We start from the raw sequence: 8,669 nt of genomic DNA on the forward strand, positions 1-8,669 counted from the left end.
ATTACATAGACAACCTAAAGAGATGAACTAGCCTCAGGCTAAAAATCTCTAAAATAAAGAATTAAAAAAAAAAAAAAAAAAAACATAGACAACCAGCTCTGCCGGTACCATATTTTCTCGATTCCCATTGGCTATACACAGTCATGGCGATGTAGCTTTGTCGATATTGAGAAATTTCCGTAAAAGATCTACGCAGATGTCGCCACTGCATGATGATAATAATGTTGACAGGCTACATAGCAAATTCATGCAAACCACACTCTGTACGGTTTCGAAGGTTAAAACTTATCACCAATGTAACAAAACGGCCCTTTTCAGGGCCACCAAGTTCATTTCAGAGAAGAGTTAGAATAGATTTTATATAGAGTATCCCATGCTTCCTAGTTTGGTTACAAGATTACAACTCTGGACAGCAGTGGCGCCGATGAGTTCATTACCTCTCACCCCAGCAGACCTGGATTCAATCCCAGTCGGCGCTGCCGGGAAGTTCTGAGGCATAACATCTCTGATCACGGGGAAGTAAACCCGTTGGTTCTCGGTTCATGAGTTGATGGGTCGATAGGTAGGGTCCAGGTGTGGGTAGCATTGGTGCTCAGCACGGAAAATAAGATCGACGGAAAACAAATCCAAGGAAATAAAAACGGTGAGCATTTTGTGTGGTCGTTGGGGGCGTGTGGTTCTGAATTGGCGATGAGTGTGCATAATGTTCCGCAATTAATCATTTTGTCGAGCTTCTGCATTCATGTTCCATTATATGTCACTGCTGTTGTTTGCGGTGACTTCTATCAAAACTACTCATAATCTGTTTTACGTTAATTGTTCACAGAGGACACTGCAGTGCAAAACATGTCTGGTACCTCTATATATGCATTTTGATTAATATTTACACATTCTGCACACAAAATAGCTCACCCCTTACAGAATTTCCCGCCGATTTTTATGCATGGGGTGGGGCAGAAAGTATTTTTTGAGCAGAATTTGTAAAAAAATTCAAATGTTAAACTAAATACATATATACAGGAACCAGACATGTTTGTAGTGACAGGTACTCTATTTTGCAATCTATGAAATGAAACTCACCAATCGAGTGTCAAAATACATGGCATGTTGAGAGATTGAGCTCATGAGAGAGAATTTTCTCTCTCAAATTTGAATTTTTTGGCTCTCTGGGACTTGTAGTAAAGCAGGTAAAACTGTATGGGGAAAATCATTTTTATTTAATTGTAGCTTGTTTAACAATAATTTTCGGGAAAAAAAAAACTTAACGAAAAAGTCCCTGACTAATTTATTTAGCTTGTCGTTCACTTTTTTTGACCTGAATATGCACCGAAAGCGAATTATTCCAACTTCTCTTAAATTCTATATGGGGATTTTTATCACTTCCTACCAGCGGAACAGCGCCATCTCTGTAAAAAATGGCCGGACGATATGATTTATTGCATCCTCCCTATTCGTACACGCCCGAAGATCGGAGGCGAATGTTTCATCTAGGAACGATTCTCTCATGACTGTGTTGAGGAAGCAGCATATGGGTCATTCCGCGCCAGGTGGTCACAACAAATTGCAAAAGTGAAATTGACCTCTTCCGATTTGGACCAAATTTGGAGGGAATGTTCATTTAAGTTTGAATTCTAAAATTCCAAAGTTGTATGCTAATCGTAGCACCCCTCAATCAAGGGGCACATTTTTCATTTTTCATTATTTTTTTAGAAACCACTACTTTCTTTTGTTCATATCTCCGGAACAAATAAAGCTACAAACTGCATTGGGTATTGTTTTAATAAGGAAATTAGACAAGAAATCTAAATCTGTATCATTTGTTTCTGTACAGTGTTGCCAAATATTTTTTATTTTTGTTTGAAAACTTTAAATGCAGTTTTCTCATAATACGTCTCGTTTAATTTTCATTTTAAGGAAACCATCGTGTTCTTCATCCTTTTTTACACAAGAAACACTTAACGACAAAAAGTAATTTGCGTAGTTCCTGAGATATTGCATTTTGCATTTGTTAAATAATACTTGATGGAAACAAAATAGGTATGATAAAACCAATAATAGTTTTTATGCAGTGTTGACAAATTTAAATGTTATTTAGTGGCTGTAAACTTTACACTAGTAATAATCTAAACGAATTGCATTATAAATTAAGACATTCCAACACATAAAATATTGTATCAAACACTGATCGATTTGTTTCTTACATTTTATTATAAGAATGTAAAACACAAATTACAATTTACTTATTTTTCTTCTCAAGGCTAGTACTTCGTGATGATTTCTTCCCATTATTATTCGAATCCACTTGCTTTGCACGTTTCGTTGCCACAACTCTAAAAGTTGAACCAGTTGTGGCACCAGAAACAGTTTCCATAATAACGGTATCAATACCAGAAGGAGCTGCTGCATGTATTGAACAAATACCGGGAATAGATGCAGCTGATGCAAAACGGTGGAACAGTTTTTGTTTTTCTTCGGAACAGATCTTAGATGACACAAATCTAACGTTTGTATTGCAATTCTTCATTGCCCAGTCATAGAGCTCCTTTGGCATGTGAATAGTGGCTTCTTGTAAACTAGCTCGCGTTGCCAATCTCTTCAAAGTTTATCCCAATCCGTCGCTTGGTCCTTTGCCATGTGCCGTAACAAAGTAGTGCCACTCAGTGGGCACCCCTAATTTGCTTTCGTGGAAAACCAGGGTACCGCACCATCGGAGAAGTACGAGATTTTGGACAACTGTGATACCTAGGATTTGAGATACTCTATGAAATGGCGCTGGAAAGCATGAAATGTTGTTGTGCTGTGCTCTAGAGTATCGGACATTATGACGCAGTTCAATGGTACAACTTTATTCTGGTGTACAGTGAAGGCATCAGTGAACGATTGCCAGCAAATTATTATAATGAATTCCCTGTACACTTAAAAAAAAACAAAAGAATAGTTTTCAGATAAATCTGCCACTACAACGACTTCACCTTCACGTAAGCTATAACGAGTGAATTTGAAAAACTCGGTTTGTTTCGCTACAATATAGACGTGCTTTCGTACGGCTGGCATTGAAATGAATAACTCAAGATGAATTTTACCTGCAGATGGCTGGTAATTTTAAAACCGCCAGATGGCATGTTTTTTTAAACCGCCAGATGACATTGCACGCATACTTTCCGACCTTCGATAATTTTTGGCAAAGTTCTTATTGTACTCGTCATGAAACCGTGCTGAAATCGGTTTCAAACTCTTGCGACGAATAACTGTATGCAGATTCAATGGGTTGCAGCACTGTCGTTGCATTGTCGCATACAGGCCTCCATATTGCTTAGCATGGCCATCACAAACACTTTTCAGTTCCGTAACACCAGAATGAAGCTTGTAATTATGTTCCATTGTTCGGGACCTAACACCACTGCGCCCAGTAATTTGATCTATTGTAGTATTTCCTGTGTCCTTAGTTTAGTGCATGTCGCATTACTCCATAACTATTGAGAAATGATGAAGTATTCGATTTTTTGTACAGTTGTCATTCTTGCATTTATCTCAAGGATCCGACTCTAATTGAAAGGTCCCGCTATTTATACCCTTCGGAGTGTTGAAACACCCTACAAAGGCACGCCCCTTTGTCAGTCAAAATTGGATTCCTTAGCAACAAAATTAAGGAATGACACCGATATTGACCATGCATCAGAACCCTAGTCTTAAGCACTTCAAATTAGGGAACAACGAATAGAAGATTAGGAATCACATAGATGAAGACTAACTAACTCATTTTTTCCTTGTTTCAAGATCATCCTCGGTGGACAAAGCCAAGTCTTGTCACTATCAGCAAGGCATGAAAAGTAACAAGGACTAAGATGTGTTCCTTTGATAACTGAAAAATCCTGTTCCCCTAATTTGAAGTAATCAGGACTAGGAATCGGTGGTAGATCTTACATCCCGTAACGTACCATGAAAAGGTGATCTACCTACGTTACGGGGGGTAATTGTGTTTCTTGTGTGTTTTAGGGTGTCAGGTGTTTCTGCATGTCGACCTAGCTGTCAAAACGTTTATTGAAAATTAATGCTTACTGGCTAGCATTACATCCACTTTTGTTTATAATCAGAATTCTTTTTTGCTCTCCAAAAATTTACCAATTTAATCATGCACAGTGAAAGCACGGAATTCCAGAAATAATGCACACGTCTATGTAAAAAACTTACAGGAATTCAAATTCGCATCCCTGATCGTCATCCGCAACACCTATCTAAAAGAATGTGCTGTGTATGTATGTCTGGAGTTCCACTCCGATCACAAAAAGTACTCCCTCAACCGTCGCATTCTTATGTCATGATGCTTGACATCCTGGCTCAAACCAGTAAAGTCCTCTCGAATCCATCCCAACCGAATTCCAGTCGCAATCAAACTCAGATAAGGGAGCATCCATAAATGACGTAGCATATTTTTGATCAATTTTAGACCCCTCTCCCCCCCCCCCCTCGTAGTGTATTTGGCTATATCCAATACATGGCCGGTAACAAATTCTGAAACCCCCACCTCCCCCCTCAAATGCTACGTCATTTATGCATGTTCCCTAACCAAACCGAGCACGCCCCTTTCTAAGCAATCTCTGGATCTAAATTTCGCAAAAAAAAAACGAACCTATTTGTAAGCGGCAGCCAGTAGGATGGATCTCTCTGATTTGGTATTGTGTATATGAAATCCACGACGAAAGGGCATCAATCACATTAGAAAGAAATATCTGTCTTCAGCTATCGATCAATAATTGATGTGATAATTATTATCCGCTTCATTCATATACAGTTACAGATATTGTAGCTTGTTAGAGGTTGAAATTGTCTGTTTTTCAATGTTGAGCTTGATGTTGAATCTTCTTTCCTTATTGCGGGGGTGAGGGCTACTTCGGTGTCCCGATCAGTTTTTTTTTGTGGAAAAAAAATCAACTAAGACAAAAAAGGGCATCAAATGAATGGCAGTACTGCCAGAAAAGATTGAAAAATTGGTTCTCATGGTGGTTGAAGGGTGTTTGAGTGTGTCGAAGAGTGTCGAAGAGTGTTTTTGATGTGTTTAACACAAGGTGGCAAAGTGGCTTACCCCCTGAATAGAACACACCATTTTCCACTCGGTATCTGCAAACTTCTAATGAACTAGACAGATGCGCCAGAGATGCTTAAAACATAGACGCCTAATATATAAAAAAAAAAATCAAAAATTTCATATTTTAATAAATAGTTATTTTGGCGTTCTTGTACCAAAAAATATAGATTTAGGTCCGTTGTGCATTTACCTTCTGAAAACTTTTAAAATAATAGGTTTGGATATTAATTCCATTGCTTTAGAAAATGCATCAGAAAAATAAAAAATAAAACACTTTTCTTTAATCTGTTTTCCGAAAATGTTACATTACGTTGAACTTTGTTTTAGATAGTCTATCTTATATAAATATGCTGTGGGACACGATGGTGCAATCAATCCAAATATTTAGATGCATCAACTTAAAAAAATCACGTTTAAAGTTTTTAGTTGCTAAATAATATTTAAATTTGGCAACACTGTTCTTGGTAATGTAATCGATTTTTTTTTCTTTAAACATTATTTCACACAATAAGTCATGAGAATGAATCCACTTATTAAGAGAAAATGGAAAAAAAAAATTAAAAAAAAATTACCCTCATAATTTATGACTTTTATTCATTCAAAATGCAATATCTCAGGAACTACGCAAAAGGATGAAGAACACGATGGTGTCCTTAAAATGAAAATTAAACGACACGTATTATGAGAAAACTGCATTAAAAGTTTTCAAACAAAAATAAAAAAAATATTGGCAACACTGTACAGAAACAAAAGTTACAGATTTAGATTTCTTGTCTAATTTCCTTATTAAAACGAAACGTAATGCAATTTGTAGCTTTATTTGTTCGGGAGATATGAACACAAGAAAATAGTGTTTTCCAAAGAATCACGAAAAATGGAAAATGCGCCCCTTGACAGAGGGGTGCTCCGATCAGCATAAAACTTTGGATTTTTAAAATTTGAACTTATATGAACATTCCCTACAAATTTGGTCCAAATCGGACATCAACATGTGCTGTGTACACTTGGCGCGGAATGACCCATATGTATGTACGTAATTGGTGGATTTCTTAGTTATTTCGAAGCTTTTGGACAATGCTTGACATTTACAACTTTTTCAATAGTTTCAATTTGAATCAACAGTCGAAATCATTGTTATCGAAGCATAGAAATGTTTCTGATCGATTGATGATAAAATGATTGAAATTGGTCCAGGGCAGCTAAGTTATTAACGTTCAAAATCTTGCATAATTTCATTTTTAGGTTTTCATAAAGTGTACCCCCATCTTCCCGAAAGACGTAGTCCTACGTCAAAAAATAGAAAACTAAGATGGTTTGAATATAAGCACCAATCTCACAGAATCATATTTCAAATGTTTTGTAGCACGAAGATTCCTGATAGAGTTACCACCAACAGTCCTGCTTGCTTGAGAAATAGTAGTCAAATGTTCTTCAATACTTCCCATAGTATTTTAAACGACCCACCCAAGTATCCAACTAGCCTACTTATTGCTCTTTTTGCAATGTAATTCTTAAGTACTAAAATAAGTACGTTACATGACCAATCAAAATTGGCCTGACTGTCATTTCAAGTTCAAGTGCAGCTTAATTTTCGGCCATTTTGAGTGACTCTAGTGGTAAAAAGTAAGCACCTAGAGCCATATTTGCTTGCAACAAGCACGGGAAATTTTTCCTAATCATTTGACGTGGCGGCTATCTCTACCCTCACCAGGCTACATAATGTAATTACATATTCGATATTTTTAAATATTAAAAAAAAAAACATCGAAAACTAAACATTTAGTGGAGAAATTTTCATCGAAAAAAGGCATGTTAACCGAGCAGCACTTGAATAATGGCAATATTTTTTTACTTGAAAACAATTTAGTTTGACAGCATCAAAAGCGATTATAGACTTTAAAAATCCCTTTGATGGCAAACTTAGGAACTAACCAAATGATTTAGATTTCATTATTTATACAGTGAGGTTTATGGGAGAAAATTAAAAATTCATTCATTTCGTGGGTTAGTATGCCATGTCTTAATTGACTGTTTACAGAACTGCATCTAGCATCCAGCGGATGAATAAGAAATGCTAATAACCAAAAGCCTATAGTAATAGTTTCGGTTTTAAGGGCAAAACAATTGACTATACAGTAATGGCCCGATTTTGTCAGCCCCTCTTTTTTAAAATCTTTGCTAATGTTCTACGAAACCCTTTTCAGTGATCTTATTGCATACAAGTATACCTTAAGCATCCATGATGAATGAGAAATATTTGGAATTACGGTTATGGGAAATTATTGAAAGATAAAAGTCTGATGCGTGGGCTGACAAAATCGGGTCATTACTGTAATTGGAACAAGGAATGTACTCACCCTTGCCCAGAAGGGTAAGCAGACACGACTCGCTAGTGTAGCGCGAAGTGTGAAGCTCGAAATCCTGGGACTGAGCGAAGTCTGTTCACCAAACATGGGAGAACACAAACTGCCATCGGGACAGGTACTGGTATACAAGGTGACATCCTGGTATACTAGGTGAAAACGCTTCCCGGCACCATGGAATCGGATTCGAACTTAGCGTTCAGGCCCATGCTGCGCTCATCAAATGGGAACCTATTAATGAGAGGATAATCGAAGCCAGAATAACTTTTCCATTATTCAATTTATGTACCAGCCTATACTGTCGAACTACAAGACAAGAAGTTTTATAAACAGTTGAATACACTTATGATTAAGTTTTCTAAGGATGATATCAAGCGTAGGTGGTGACTTTAAAGTGCGAGATAACATCGACATTAATTGCAAAGATTGACTTTGATAATATGGATTATGAGTCCATTATTGAGTAGGGACGCTATGGTCTCGGTGGAATGATCGAATAGGTGACGATTCCACAATGTATGGTAAGAAGATCCCTTAGCGGTCGTCTATCTGGACGTAGAAGAATATACAAGAATGCCTTAATTGTATCGAGTGATCTGTGAAAGCTTCGCATTCAGCGAGTAACTGTATAACTTGAATGAACATGAAGGAACGAAAAGCAGCAAATGAAACTATACAGCAAGAATCAGAGGAACTAAAAACCAAACCTGTCAACTGTATTTAATTCTAGAGAAGGTATGTTCAGTGTTAACTCACAGAGGAGACAAGTGAGGGGATCTCAGGTAAAATAAGGGTATAGAAAAGTAACTGATATTTTCTCCTTTGCAGGAATGATCCAAACATGCTTCTGAAAGACACGGCTTGGTCAGCTGCTAACATCTCTACTGACCAGCTTAAACGTTGGTTGGAGTATTTAAGACAACATGTGCCGACAGCCAAGGTATTTTTTTTTATTATAGTCGCTTTAACACTCTTGGGTCATTCGTGTCTTGTCTGGGGGTGAAATTTGAACTCGTGACTTTGGCGTGAGAGGTATGGGTGTTAACCACTACGCGGGGCTCACCATGGTATGATATGGTATGATTTCCAATGATTTCCATGAATAACTAGTGCTTTTTCCGGAGTAAGGGCGTTCCGATATTTCAGATGTAACGCAATATCCATCATTATATCTAGGGATCCGTACCGAAAAACACAGCTGCGTCGGTTGACAGTTTTGT

This window comes from Ochlerotatus camptorhynchus, unplaced genomic scaffold, assembly GCF_037179485.1.
Source record: "Ochlerotatus camptorhynchus isolate MF236.1 unplaced genomic scaffold, CSIRO-AGI_Acam_v1.1 ptg000361l, whole genome shotgun sequence".
Classification (NCBI taxonomy): Eukaryota; Metazoa; Arthropoda; class Insecta; order Diptera; family Culicidae; genus Ochlerotatus; species Ochlerotatus camptorhynchus.